This window comes from Dermacentor albipictus, chromosome 10 (genome assembly GCF_038994185.2).
Source record: "Dermacentor albipictus isolate Rhodes 1998 colony chromosome 10, USDA_Dalb.pri_finalv2, whole genome shotgun sequence".
In the NCBI taxonomy this organism is placed as follows: domain Eukaryota; kingdom Metazoa; phylum Arthropoda; class Arachnida; order Ixodida; family Ixodidae; genus Dermacentor; species Dermacentor albipictus.
This window is the reverse complement of record NC_091830.1, coordinates 19,807,177-19,822,736: the sequence shown is the minus strand read 5'-3', so window position 1 is coordinate 19,822,736 and position 15,560 is coordinate 19,807,177. Positions and strand designations below refer to the sequence as shown.

The window sequence follows — 15,560 nt, the reverse complement described above, 5'->3', positions numbered from 1 at the left end:
CACTCACTCTCACGTACCCCGCAAGAGTGACGGACTGTAACTGACGATGTGTGTGCTGTGCTATGTGCTCTCTCTCTCGCTCTCCTCACCATCTTTCATCCTCCCCATCCCGTTCCCATGAGTAGGGTAGCAAACCGGTTGAACTAAAGTGATTAACCTCCATGCCTTTCGTTCTCTACTTTTTTCCTTCCTTCCTTCCTTCACTCACTTACTCAATTTAATCACTCTTTCAATCATTTACTCACTCTCCTCAATCACTCACTCCCTCACTCACTCCACTCACTTACTCGCTCGCTCGCTCAATATGTGGAAGTCATTCAATCATTTAATTAGTCGAAACAGTTAATATGAGGCCCAGTACTTAGGCAGAAAGTGACAGCAAACTTCCGTCCCCAGATCTGAAGGTCAATCAAGGTGAAGGCGAGATCACGAGGCCTCCGCTTGTTCGTGCACACACCACGAAATAGTGCCACACTCCGCTTACTGTGAACGAGCGCGCGCAAACCAGGAGCCGAAAACAGCGAAAATAGCTACCGTAATGCAGTGCGCCCGCAGGTAGCAGGAGCCGCCGTAACGAGTTTCTCCCAATAATAACGGGTGCGACCCGAGAGGTGGCAGAACGTGATGGAGGGGGGAAGGGGGAGGGGGAGAGAACAGGGTCGTGGTTCGAAGCCGCCGCCTCTACACTGTATGTATGTATAGTACGTTGCACCGCCGAGCGGCTCAGCCAAGAGAGAGGTGGCCTGGGGGCCAACAGGCATCCAGGCCTATACACACCTCACCCGCCGTGCCCCCCCCCCCCCCCGCCCCTCCGTGTCCTCCTCTCCTTGCACTTTTCGTTGGCCGCCCATCGTCGAAAAGAAGGTCCGCATTCCAGAGACGACGTCCCACCATCACCACCACAGGAGAGGTGGCTCCCCGCCGACACTGTGTTCCCCGCTGTTTACACGCCGCCGAGACGACGAAATTTGCGTGCAGTGGACGAGCGGCGTATAATGCGGCGACAACGCACGCTACACGGCAGAATCAACGCTAATGCGCAGCTGTAATGTACGCGATGCAGCAGAAGAGACAGAAGCGTTCCGCACCTTTCTGCACCGTACTTCTTTCTACCGCCAACTAGACTACAGTATTTAAAGCCTGTCCTACCTAACCTAGGCTAACATGACCTAACCTAACCTAACCATGACAACGAGAAACAAGGGAGGAGAAATACAGACGCCACATCTTTGGTGTAATAAGACGCAACTCGGGTGAATTTTTGTACTTTGTAGGCGGACATATATTCTCTGTGAAATATCACATAATTGTGTCTTCGATTTTGTTGTCTCATGCATCTCGCTCTTTAGATTAGGTCAGATTTAATTACTATGGGCTAGTCAATGTGGCCAGTCAGCCACTGTAAGTATTCACCACGTAGAGTTGTCAATATCAGCGCGCACTGATCGGATACAGCTTGAAGCCGGTAGAATATAGGCGCCAGTCGTCAAGACCGGCGCTCAAGCTCTATCCATTTAGTGCAGGCTTATATGGACAGTCTACTTATAGTGGACGCTTACATAACACTTACCCTTTGGTTAACCTCCCCCCCCCTTTCTCTCTCTCTACAAAGGGAGCGAAAATTAGACATTTGGCATTAGACATTATTTCTTTCATGATAAATTTGTACATCAACATAAGCAAAGAACTGCTGGGCCCATAGCCAAGGCTAGTGTGGGCCCATGTGCTTTACATGCGTTTGTGCTGCGTGATCGCATCAACCAATCGACGAGAGAAGCAGAGAAACTGAACTTGCACTGTCTTTTTATGATCTCCCTCCACGCGCGGCACTTCAATGAAGGATTATTAACGCATAACGGGGGATCCTTTCTCCGAAAACCCAACAAGATCTCGCTACCGATGGGCTGTCGCCAGCATTATCCTCCTCAGCACTACGCACGGAGGTGGGACGGATTACGGAGATTGTAACCTCGGACAAGTGCGAGCTTCTACTGCAAACGGCAATGTTAACGATGCTTCAACGTGACAATCAGTTACGCGTACCAGCCCAAATTTCTGGGCTATACCGATATCCTCCGACTGTATATTTACATTTAAGAGGCTCCCTTCCTCTCTCACCTAACCTTCCTCCACCTTATACCTCCCTGAGGTTAGTGGAGGGGCGTCACGCTGTACGTAGTCTAAGTGATAGACTGAATAAAAAGAAAAGCACAAAATTCTGCGTCATTGCACATGGTGCGGACATTTGTCTGATAAGGGGCCTCCCTCTGACAGTGTGACCAGTCTAGAAGCGTGCCGCCTGTATCAAATGCGCTCGGCTATCTATCGCTGTGGAGCCAAGAACGAATGCTATGGAATACTCTCTGTAGATGTGTACACGAAGAAGCCACTCTGGAGTCCGGCTTCCGTACACGGAAGCCAGGAACCACATGATGGCTTATGCGCCTTTATATGAACTGCCATGGACGCATGATGTGCAGCAAACAAGAGGATGAGTAAGTATAGTAGTAGCAGTGTACAGGACCTATGCAAGCGCTTGCTGTAGTCACCTCCTTCATTTCCCACCGAGGACACGTGACTTCCTTGTTCTAGCAAAAAGGCTGTCGAACCTTTCCTGCCTGGAACACTTGCTCACTGATTTCTTTTAATGAGACTAGGCTGCAATGGCACCGGCTAGCCTCAGAAGATAGTTTCACTGCTCTAGTTCAATTAAAGACAACTACGAATCCGATGTTTGGGTCAAGCAAGAACCTTCGATTTCTAGCTATAATATATGCATAGTTCCTTAAAGCGGCAGCGAACGTTGACAACTCCTACAAGGCGTCAGAGCTAGCTCCGCCTACCCACAGGCTTTGACAATTTATTACTGTGCGGTCAGCTTTGTCACTTTTGCCTTATGTGGCGAGATCCGTGATGAATGAATGATGATGAATTAATTTTTGAGAAAAAGCTCAGCGTGTTGGACTCCTCAACCGTACCTTCGCGGTTTCTACCATGTGGTGGGACACTTCGTCGGGTTGTTCGCGCAGTTCGACGTGCAAAAAAAATAAAATAAACGTTGCCTAACACCCTTCTGAAGAGGAGTGCTCCACACGATAGCTTTGAATGACGCATGGTTCCATGAAGGTCCCCGAATAATCGGGAAAGCCGTTTTACGCCTGCCGATTGCTTTCCTCCGAGACACCGAGTTGATGAACGCTTCGCGAAACATCCGTGCTATCCACGTAATATATGCTCCAATGGTACAGTTGCCGACCGAGCATGCCAGACTTACCCCAGCATGCTGCAACGGCCCCACCGACTGGGCCGACTGCGGTATATAGTTCAACGAGGGCATTTGGCAATTTGTGCGGAATGTCGTGCATCATGCAGGTTCTGCAGTGTGGCAGCATCTGTGAATGTATTTCAAAGGCCAGAGCTGGCATTAATATAACGGGCGAATATGGCAGTGTGTGCATCGCACGGGAGATGATCTTAAGAAGGTGGGGGTGTCAGCAGTTAGAGCCCACTGCTGTCGCCCTAAACGGGTACAGAGCCGGAAGCATCATCGACGTCTCGTTTTATGTTATTTATTATTTTATTTTATTAAGTGTCACACAGGGATTCGGTCGTAGAAACGTGTTGCGCCTAGGGAACGTGCCATCCGCTCAACTCGTGATGGCCGAAGCGCCGCGAAACATCAACGCACAAAGAAGCGTCACGGGGAGAAGCGCCGCCTGGGACCGGGGCGATGCACCAGGTCTCCAGCACGGCGGAGGCCGGGCCTTCGCGGCAGGCTTTTATTTTATGCAGAAGGCCTGGCCGGACCACCGTACGCGGACTGGCGGCGGGAGGATAATAACCGGAGACGTCTCCGCTGGCTGAACTCCTGTCGAACGCTCCTCCGCGTCCTTGAGGGTGACGTCGGCGTCTAATGACTGAGGGTCGCGCCGACGGCGCGGAGGGGTCCGCCCAGGGAAGTAGAACACGCCGTCGAACGAAGCAGACCTGTCTGCTGCCGCAGGGGCTAGCGTTGCGGCAGCCTGTGCTGCTCGCCGCGGTGGTGAGCTCTTGGAAGCTGAGCCCTGTGGGAAGATGTGCGGCTGGGAAGCGTAGCCACCGCTGCGTGCACCGGGCGGCGTTGTGTGAGAGGCGCCGTTCTGGGTTGACGTGTATGGAAGAGACCGGCGGACGAGAGGAGCAAGAGAAAGAACGAGATTCCGGGAGGGAGGGGCCTTTGTCTTTTGCGATGTTTGAAATTTAAGCCGCGGCATCTTTTTGTGCACGCGCCGGTCGGTTCTCGGCTGATGTCCCTCACATTGGTTGTTTGTTGTCGGAGAAGTCGCTTTCAGAATAAATGCATTAAACTGACTTCCATGCTTAAATTTCATTCGTACATTATGCCGCATGGTAACCCAGGCAAATAAAAAGAGCAAACGGCTTCACGGACGGCGATCTGACGTGAAGCACGCGAACCTATGAATAAGCCCGACATCGTGGCGTATGGCAGTGTTTAAATGGTCAGAAACGGTCACAAAACAACCAACTATTAAGAAGCTCTCACAGTACTCTCGCTGAACATAGTACTCCGCAAGGGTCGGACTCTCTATAGGCCTAGCGATTGCCTCGTAATGTAAACATTGGATTTACTGTCATCCATACTGTATAAACTGTCAAATTACACCTCATTGACTACCGGAAAGACTAATCGACGAACGCATGCGCAAGAAGTTTCAACTCCGCTCTTGGAATACTAACAGTTAGCGCTGTCGCGTGGTGCAAAACTGCTGCCTGCTCATCAAATCTACAAACTGTGCATGTTGAGAGAAAAATGGCCCAGATTTAAGTGTCAGACGAGAGTAAACATTTTAAATTGCAGAAACAATTTTACTGATTTATGCCGGATATTTGAGGGGGAGCGCATTTGACATGGTTTATAAAAATAAAGTTCGTCCTTTCTCACTCTCTATTCATTTTCGATTACGACGCAGCATCGGCCTCTGTCCCCCAAGATGGCATTTTTAGCCTTGCATAAATTTTGCCATATTGTGTTTGTGGAATGAAGGCATTGGCAGAAAAAAATAGAACGCTTCAAATCATGCATAAAAAACTCCATCAGTGACTTGGTTCCACGTAAAAAAATGAATATTGATTTGGCAATGCCCAGGCACGAGGCCAAACTTACGGTCCACACAAGGTCTGGGGACTGCAGATATCTATAACTGGCAAGCATACTCTCCTATCACCAATCACATTTCTCGCCGTCAATATATGTCAAGTGAAAGGGCTCATGACAGTTAAACAAAACGTGATGCGTCACTTCTTCTGCAAACCGAAAAAGGAAAACGAGGAACATGAAATATTGTAAGATAGGAAGCGTTAAAGCATGTGACCTGACGAAAGAAAATAGGGAGGACATCCCCAACTCTCATCTGACATAATCATTGAAAATGAATTGCTCATAATGTACGAAGAAAAATATCGGGATACTTTCAATATGTACAACTATGATGGTAGAAAACAGCAGAAGAACTAGTCTATAGATATGGTACTCCGTGACTGCTGCCTTGCTTTTGGGTAGATGCGACGCTGAAAGTTTTCCGGGCTGAATACTTTCGAAGAATGTGACCAACGCAACAGGGGGAGGGGGATATTTTATAGTGTCCATGTAGGAAGCATGCCCATTTAGTAGTCTGATGATGAATTGATTGGCTGGGGGTAACCTGTCTCCTTTTCACGTGTCCCCAAGCACAGCCAGCCAGAACTTCAGCAGCAGACAAAGTGGACATGTCCACTACGTGGACACTTAGAGAAAAGACCCCCTTCAGGATGCATGCCTTCGTGCTAGTTCTATACGGATGCTGTATTTTAGAAGTAAAATAAACGATGAGCTTAGCATAACTAACCAAGAAAAAAAATGTCGGAGTTTTTCCCGAAAGGCAAAACATCGATTGCACTAGCAAATTAATATATAGCTATACGATGTAAAAAAGTTATAGGGTTTTACGTGCCAAAACCACTTTCTGATTATGAGGCACGCCGTAGTGGGGGACTCCGGAAATTTCGACTACCTGGGGTTCTTTAACGTGCACCTAAATCTAAGTACACGGGTGTTTTCGCATTTCGCCCCCATCGATATGCGGCCGCCGTGGCCGGGATTCGATCCCGCGACCTCGTGCTCAGCAGCCTAACACCATAGCCACTGAGCAACCACGGCGGGTCAATATACGATATAAGGATAGTAGTTCTATCGGCCGCGTGAACTTGTAAGCATTCGTTTATGAACTAAGTTAATAAGCGTGGTGCCACGGGTGCACAAGCAAACATGAACACATCTCACTCGATGACCGCGGAAACTTGGTTTTAGAACAATGGATTGAGGAAGCGCGGCAGCTGCAGCGAGCAAATTGACCTTCCTGCTGCCGCTAGCTTCAACGCGAACTAAGCGCCGAAGACACAGCGCACGCGGAGCTATCAGCCCTCGGTGCATGCACACTCTCGCCATCGCAGATCGTTTTCAAAATGGCGGCCGCGCGGCCGTGTCATTCGCAGCAGCCGCCAGAGTAGAAAGCCCTCCCTCTCTACCCTCTCCCCGAAGCCTTGTGCGCGACGGAAGACGGCGCGCTTAAAGCCCCTTAAACTTCGTAAAGTAGTGCCACGCTTTGAAGAATGCCGCCTCCTCCTCGCGCGCTCTGGCCGAGGCCGCCGCCGCGTCGCTATTGGCCTAATAGCATCACGTGGGCCCACGCGCCTTGCTTCAGCGCCATTTTTGCTCGAGAGGCGTCTACGGAGTGGCGATGAGCGTATGTTGGGGCCGTTGCTACGCTCGAGCAATGTAGGTGGCGCCACGGTCGAGGAGGGTCTGCGAAAGAGAGGAGAAACGAGGAGGAGTGAAGGCGGAGGTGGAGCGTGGCACTACTTTACGAAGTTTAAGGGGCTTTAGGCGCGCTTCCTCCACGCTTTCCTGCCTTGCGCGCGCGAGATTGGGCCGCCATCTTCGGCTCACCCTCGCACGTTTTCACTCGCACATAGAGCATACGGCGCGCAGCAACGACGCGGAATGCAGAACATCACGGCGACGGCGACGGCAGACATGCGCGTGGAGTGTGCACATAATTGCTATGGGAATAATAAAAAAGAAAGAAAACAAAGCTAAGAAAAAGAAACGATGATGTTAATCACTGTTTTTTTGTCTTCTCCTTGTAAACTTCGCTCGTTGAACAAGCCCCTCATATATCCACTCAAAGAACGCGTGGGCAATAGCTTAACCCTACACTCCTGCCAATATAGTGAAGTCAGCTCGCCTCGCCTCCCTTAGGGCGCGGCAGAGACGCGACATCCACCGGCCTTCAGCGCGTGTCTCGGCGCATGCGCACTTGCTACAATCGGCGGGTCAGTGGAGCCGCGCGACGTCATAAAACGCTACGCCTTTAGTGACCGCAGCGGAGCCTTGAGTGAGGTAAACACGATCAGCTGCCTGGTCGCTCGCTTTCGGCGACGGACATTTAAAGGGAAGGGCAGGCGATATATTTGGCCCGGGTATTTACCCGCGCTTAGGTCGCTGAGCTCGGCGACCTTGAAGCGCTGAGAGGATCGGCGCAGTGGATCTACGCGTCAAACGCTGTCGGGTGGCAGGCCCGCGTCCTTTGAGAGTGAGACGTGCAGCTGTAAGCTCTCTAGCTTACGACGGCGTAATCAATGTATTGTGCAGATATTAATGAATCAGGCCCAAACTCCAGCTGGGACAAAGAAACTTGACCTCAGCGACACTGCAACACGAGAAGCATAGGAAATAATAATAATCCCAGCACAAAGATTTACCGGAAGACGGCCGCTTGATTTTGCAGATGCGTGTAGCTGATGCTCAAGATTAAGAGAATGAAGCGAAGCTGGGCACCTCGTATAAGCCTCTGAGCATAGGTATGGGCATTCGATTCGGTACGTCTATTTCGCTCCTTAATTGCTGAAGTGCTTGCTCGTTCATAAAAGTCCATCGTAGCGAGTTCCCGCACTCTCTGATGAAGAGTACTGCCACTTGGCTTGTGTACCTGAGCATCGGAGAAAACTTTTGCTACCTGCGGAAATGCATTATTCTTTTGTGCCTGAAGTACTTGGTCGAAGATCATGGCCCGTCTAAACAGAAATGTGATTCGATAGCCCAAAGGAAGGAAGGAAAAAAAGGTGGAGAAGGAAAGGCAGTGGAAAGGAAAGGTTAACCAGTTTAGCTTAACCGCTTCCAGGTCCTCTGATAGAGATCTCCTTGCGCACAGCAACGTAATTCGCTGTGATTTTAGATCCTCTAAACGTCTACTTACATTTAGTGTTTAATTTAGGATAGTAGAACAATGTAACATTTTTATGTGCTCATATAATAGTTTTTATACCACAGTGCATCAACCTATCCTGCTTTTTCTTTTCTCTGTTTACTTAGTGTGCAGCTGTGTCTGTTGAATGCATAAGCGTCTCATAAAGGTGAAAGGGTCGCTTCAAATTCCTAACTGTGCGTTGGTATATCCGGCGCTAACGTAGTCTGCCACCTTGTTCCTCATCAGTTATAAGCAAGAAATAGGCGAAGTATGTGACAGGCGTTCTACGTGTGTACAAGGAGCAGCCGCAGGAAATTTCGTTAAAGTATGAGCATAAAATGTAGCAGGGCTTTCACATGCGCGCTCCAGAGGTTTCGAGGGTTCACCTTCTGCATGACCACCAGTCATAGGCCCTTAATCTTTTGATGCCAGACTTAGTCACCGAATTGCGCCATCAGCTTCTCATTCCCGAGGGGGAGCATCTTCGTTATTTCATTTTTTTTTTTACCCAGCACGTAATAGTCGTCTGATATCACTGATCCGCGTCATGCGAAGAACGGTGTCGCTAACCCCTTCAGGCAAGGAGGCCTGCAGACCCGTGCGGATTCCACGCATGCACGACGGCATCTCGCCGTTCAAACAATCTAAGCAGCCCTTTAAATTTCTTTCCGAGAACACCGCACGGGGAAAACACAGAAGAACGTCAAAAGACAAACTATATGCAAGGAGAAAATAAAACGTCATTACAAAAGTTACTCTAGCAGTTCCTTGCACTCGTAATTCCTACAAGGCGACGTCCTCCCTAAGCGCCGGTGTTCAAAGGCTCCGAACCGACGTAGCACAGTACAATCGTCTCGGCTCGGTCAGAACAACTCGTACGCGTAGTAATGGCCACACCGCGAGAAAATAGCGCGGGCGTAAGCGTGTTGCGAGAAGAAAGCAAAGAGAAAGCAAAGAAAAATAGAAAGGAAACAAAGTAGGACGACTGACGAGAAGGTTGCGAGCTCCTCCTCGACGCTGCGCTCGCTTGACTAGCCCCCCTTTCGCTCGAGAGCCCAATCGGAGTAGGCTACGCACCCACGCAGCTCGGTCCCATTGGCGCGGGCGTTCGTCGGCGGCGGTACCTGTACATCGCCGGCACATGGACGCGCTTTCGCAAGGGTTTGTGCGTGCGCTGCGTATGATCTCGCCGCCACGGCACCACCAGCCCTGCTGCTGCTGCTACTACCGCGACGACGACAAGGAGAGACGAAGACACGAAAGGAGTAACTGCGCAGTGTATACCGTCCGCAAGGAGGGGTGTCGCCGAAAGAGTAAAAGGAGCCTTGACGCCCCTGCTCCTCTCAGCCAATCACGCTTTCGCACAAAGTCAGCGGGTGCGGATCGGAGGAAAGAACGCGCCGGACGGCTTGGCGCGGCTTCGCGTTGTAGTATATAAATGTGTACAGGGTACATCGCCCACGTTGACGTAGCTCGCCTTAGCTTTTGTTTATTGTCCTCGCATTTGCCTCATTTTATGGTTTGTTACTCAGTCCGGACTATATACGCTTTAGAAGTGGCAACCGTGCAAGGCTTAGGAAGGTGCAGTGAGCGAGCTCAATCATAAAGCCGCTCGGTTTGCTGACTTGTGACATATGCTCCATAGCATTGGTTTTTCTTCCATTACACTGCATATTTGTTTCTTTTCTTTCGGCTTTTTTCTTTTTTCGAAATCATGTTACGCTTTCAGTTCCAGTTTCTTGGCATGTTGAAGAAGCTACGATGTAACAACATTATCATACTGACAATAGTTTTGTCTGTGCAACATCTATCAGCGTTTGTTCATTATATCTGCTTATGCTATCTTCCTTTTCTTTCTCAGCTGATGTTATGCTGCGAGCACTAGTTCGGTGCAGCACTGAAGCAGGCCAGTATACGAGTGGGATGTGTTGTGCGCTGTGATCGTACGCAGCAGAGGGAGACGAAAATGAGTTGACGTGGTGTTTTTTCAACATTTCGCTGAGGTATATAACCGGTACTGAACTAAGACAAATTTTAGACACGAGCATCTTAAGTTCTCTAGAGCAGCGGCCTTAGATACACGATGACGCCCCTCTATAAGTGAACCAGTACAACGCAGCGGTTGCTTTAAATCCTGTCTTTTACATCGTTGTCGCTGAGATATAGCCAACGACCGATACGTGGAATAACCGTCACTAAATAAAAAATGACACATGGCCCGTCACCTCCATATAAGGTAATCCGATATCTTAGTGCGGGAGAGTATGTACGTTTATACAGTATTCTTTATTATATGAGATTATTAGGTATGGAGGATCAGAGTAATACAGTTGTTCTAAACCATGAAATTTCGATAGAATGCCCCCTTGGCCCATGCCGAAACGAAAAGAGAAAAAGAACGAGCAGAATAGACGAAACTAAATATAATAGTTCAACCAGTGAAAAATTCAGTCGTACGCTATAATGTCACATGATCCGTGTCGTTGACGAGTGGAACCTGGCGTCTAGAGCGATATCTTATCATGGAAGCTGCAGTAACTTCCCCAAAGAGCCGCCATTTTATTTCTCCTCCTGGACATCTTAGAGGCCAGGACTGTACTGGTCATGCGCGCAAGCCGAAGGTACACGGCACAAGCATCGCCCCTTGTAAACGTGTCAGCAGCAAAGCCAAATGAGGACAGCCACGTTGCCTTACCCGTTATTCTGCCTGCCTCCAGCAATATCCAGGGCTCTGCCTACAGGTCGGCGTCGTGACCTGCACAAGCAAAAAAAAAAAAAAAGAAATGCGCAAAAATCATCGAGCAACATTTACGAGGCGTATAGCGCTATGCGACATTTATTTTAAATTATTTGGTGATGGTCGAAGAAGAATGCGAATAGCAGCTCAAGTGCGTCAGTTCGCTCCTTGTATCTTCTTTTTTAACAGCACTTAGCAACATCATTAAGTAAACGCACTTACATTTACAGCCTTAACTTTGACAGGAACTTTACGCCTGAGTTAACAGTTTCGCAATATCACGCTTAGCAGATATCATCAACATCATTATGCCATGACAAATGTCAAATGAAAAGACTGGCGACTGCAGAAGGCCGGTAATGAACCTAAGAGCTACGTGCATAGAAAGTAATGAGCCCTGTTAACTTTTACCTCCATCCTCATATGATTTAGTATACATGGTGTTTCCGCGAACCCTTTCAAAATTTGTTAAAGGCTGCCTGTGGCAGATAGTTCAATTCTAGTTCACGAGGTGGTCTACTCGAAGTGGCACACACTATATACTTGCAAAAAACATTTAAATGCAAAATCGGCAAATAACATAAATTCGCTAAGTGACTTCTAAACTAATTACTTATGACCCATATAGCAATTTACAAATTCTGCTGCGTATGGCTGCGTACAAATCCACTTGGAACGAATTCTCGGGACGACAGCAGTTTCGAGATATTAATTATCAAACTTTGCGGAGAAATGCATTGGCGTTCCAGTTAATTGTGTGCTTCAATGCATAAGTACGACGTTTTGTTAGCAAATTAACTGGGACGCCAATGCATTTCTCCGCACAGTTCGGGAATTAATATCTCGAAACTGGTGTCATCCTGAAAATTCCTTCCAAGTGGATCCGCCTTGCGAACTCCACGAATAGAATTTGTAAATTGCAATATGGCCCATAGGATAATTATTAGAAGTTAATTAGTAAATGTTAGCTAATTAACCGATTATGCATTTCAAGTATTCTCCGCCTCTTCGAGTCGACAAGCTCATGAACTAGAACTGTGATATCCGCCACAGGCAACCTTCAAAGATTTTGGAAAGTGTTCGCTGAAACACCCTGTATAAGGTATATCATAGCGAGAGGGATTCTTCGCGTATTGAGATGTAAAAATATAATCATTTACACCGTCTGGCAAAGCTTCAAGATAAACAAAAAGTTTTTTTTTTTTCATAGAGTTACACATCTTGTGCATGCCTGGCTTCTTACACTTGCAGAACGGAAACCGTGTTAGAACTGTTCGAAGGGAACAGGCGCCGTTATTACGAAAAAAGAAAACATCTGCCCCACAATGTGGCCGGTATTCCGGTATACGCAGTGGCGTTTGCGTAATACTGGTCCACCGGATGCTGGTAGCGATATCTTGTGACGCTTTCTCCAGCAATGGCTTGCGCCATGAGTGTTCTAGTCTAAAAAAGTGTATTAAAAAGGCAACGTGTTCACATTTACGCCACTGCCGAAATTTTGCACCAGCAGGAAAGTAGAATGCACTTGGTCACTGCTATAATAGCGCCGTGTTTGTCTCGTTGAGCTGTTGGCCGCCAGGTGGCGGCGCCAAACCAGCCGCTCACGTTTACGCCTCCGGTAACCCGGTATATAGGCAAACGGTGGGAAGGTTGCTACTAAAATATAGTATCAGCGTTGAACTTTTACGGAGCGCATTCCTGAAAACAACAAACGATTTTTTTTTTTGCACTTCCTAATGTGAACTCTCGTATTCTCCCTCTTTCTTCCACTCTGCCATCCCCCTCTCCACGTGTAGGCAAGCGAAGTGCACGAATTCTAGTTAACAGCCCCCGCCTTTCATTAATTTCTCTCTTTTCTCTCTACATGGGGCGCTACCTCAAAAAACGAAAGAGAAAAAATATGAAATTACAAGCAGAGTGTCCTGTGGGAGTTAGGTAAATTATGCGTAAGGATTCGCTACTAATCGCGTGATGTTTCGTCGTCATATGCTGCTGCGTTCGGTATAACTGCGAGAAACACGGCGGAAGAATCGTGAAAGGGAGAAGTGGGGTTGCGACACCGAAATATTAACTGAGACCAGCATGAGACGGTGAAGAAGTAGTAGTAGGGGGGGGGGGGGGGGGGGGAGGGTTAGTCTATTTGGCCGAGTACGGATGTTCGTTTGGTCGCACAACTGCTCGAGTGCGTCGGTGACGTCAGGTTCAAGGCCAGTATTGCTGTCTTTTCAATAAGGCGAGAGTCGAAGATGCAACAAATGACCCTTGTCAATTAACAGCTTGCAACTGCAGGAAAAGACAAAGAAATATACCCGAAAGCGAACAGGAAACTATAGCGCGATGAAGCTCGGCGCCACCGGCTATTCGCAAAAGGTATTCCGGCCTCGACTGTCTGCGCGGCTGTCATACGTGACTGTGAAGTGCGCGTTCGATTTCATCGGCCTTAGTAGCAGCTGTCACGCACGTATGTCGTGTAGACCCTCGGCCGCACATATAGCCAAGTTCATTCCTGAAGCTCGGTGGCATGCCATCATGGCATCTTTAAAACATGTCAGGTTTCTTCTGTACGTTCTGTGACGTTACGGGCTGCTCTTTGGTAACTTTATTTTGTTCAGTTTTATTTTATTGTTCTTCTCCCTCTCTTCAAGATTCGTGCGGCGCGACGAGCTAGAGTTCTGGAGCTTCGGAGTCGGTCGAATTCGCACGGCTCAAAGACCACCCACTAGCAGTTGGAATGTCAGTGCTCTCTTCCCGCTGCTACTGTTTCAAATATATTTCTTTCTTGCTTTTAAGCTAGAATGTCGATCTGCAGAGCGTGTGCTTGAAGCAGTAAAATCATGTGCGCTTTGTCCTCGATCAAACGGCATGACGGAACCTCCGTCCCGGCAAAATGCCGCGAGATACGCGGGCATGCGGGGGGAAGAGGTATATAACACTTAGGTACTTTGTATTATTGGTTCATATCTCTATACAGGTGTGTGCTGACGGTAGCAGTGGAACTACAGAGATTGATTGTTGCTAGGCAGCTTGGCTTATGGGCGTTACATATTGCGTTTCAAGTAGTCGCACTGCCCATATGCTGACCATGTGTTTTTTAAAGCGACACCTTTCTTTGGATCTTTTTACCGCTTTGCAGTTTGTCGGTTTCCCGGATATTTATGGTCAACCTGGAGCACTAGATGTCATTAGTTTCCACTAGCGCTATAATAAATTATTAAATAAGAATGTCCAATGGTCGAGTTCATCGGTTGCTAATGTCAAATCAACACGAAAGCAGAACGCGTTGAAAAGAAATGCCTAATTAAGGCTGTAAACCAATACATTATTCTATTGCGTGTTGTTACGCTCCAGTCTTTACTTCCCAAAAAACTTGCGGTTTAAAATTTAACTTCATTGGCTGTTGTTCTAATTCGATGGTTATTTAGCAACTTCTGACCACTACGGTATATGCGACTTCAAGGCCGAAATATGCGCTAGAGATATCCACGTCCTCCAATGTACTGTGTTCGCTTCAGAAGTTCGACAATCGGTTATTCCACACAAAATACCCCTTACGGCATATATTCAGTATCTCTTGGAGTTTTCATACATTGCAAAAGTATGTGCCTTCGTTGAAACAGCTCGTTGAAAAGAATATCCGTTGGTATTCCTTGTACAAGCAAGATCTACGGTTATTATGTATTCAACCAATGAGCTTAACGTAATCATTCCAAACACAGCAAAATAACTTGAAGCGATATCTCAGCAGTTCTGGTTGCGGAGCTGTTGCGATGTAATCTGCGCATCAGACTCGTCCGACATTTGAAATTGCATTCCTTGTAGCGTCGTGAAATTGAGAACATCTGTTGGTATTTCTTCTACTAACAACATCTGCGGTTATTATGTGTTCAACCCATAAAGTTCATGTAATCATTCAAGGCTTCTACAATCGCCAGCACAGCAAACTAAGTTCCAGCGAGATCTCAGCAGTTCTGGTTGCGGAGCTGGTACAATGTAATCTGCGCATCGGCATTGGTTGACATTTGAAGCAACATTCCTCGTAGCTTCGGGAAATTGAGCTATGCATCTGCATAATTAGGACATTTTTACGAATAAGTTTGCGGTGGAAATCTTTTGCACAGGCAGCCATTTCAGAACAAAGTACGTCACGGTTGAGAGATCTGCAGAAAGCGACATCTGCATTAGCGCGGAGCATTCCGGAGCTGCTCCACATATTCCCGACGTCGATTGACACGGCCGTATCCAGCTTTTCTGGACATCTGGGTTTAGTTTGCGGGAATGCCACCACGTGGCGTATTGGCCTTAAACTTTTCAAATTTCCCGCGGTGACATAGTGATGACGTCAACGAAACAAAACAAGAATGAAAAGCTATCCCTGAGCATTGAAATTCACCGCAAAGCTTGTCCCGCCGGCGTTATCAGTGTTCTTGACGAGGCGTACCCAAGGTTGATTTCGGGCTTTTCAGAGGCTACCCGAAAGGCAGCCACGTGTCTTTTTCTTTCTTTTTTTTATGCTGCAGAGCCGGCAGCCTATGACAATC

At 47.9% G+C, this 15,560-nt stretch overlaps 1 protein-coding gene across 1 annotated transcript in view; it reads right to left on the bottom strand.

Annotated features, from left to right (window-relative positions):
- LOC135911482 (G1/S-specific cyclin-D2-like) overlaps nucleotides 1-15,560 on the bottom strand; it is a 353,997-nt gene that overhangs the window by 192,346 nt on the left and 146,091 nt on the right. Inside the window, exon 2 of the mRNA XM_065443790.2 lies at nucleotides 10,981-11,040. The gene's annotated coding sequence lies outside the window, so the exon portion shown is untranslated. The remainder of the gene's footprint in view (nucleotides 1-10,980; nucleotides 11,041-15,560) is intronic.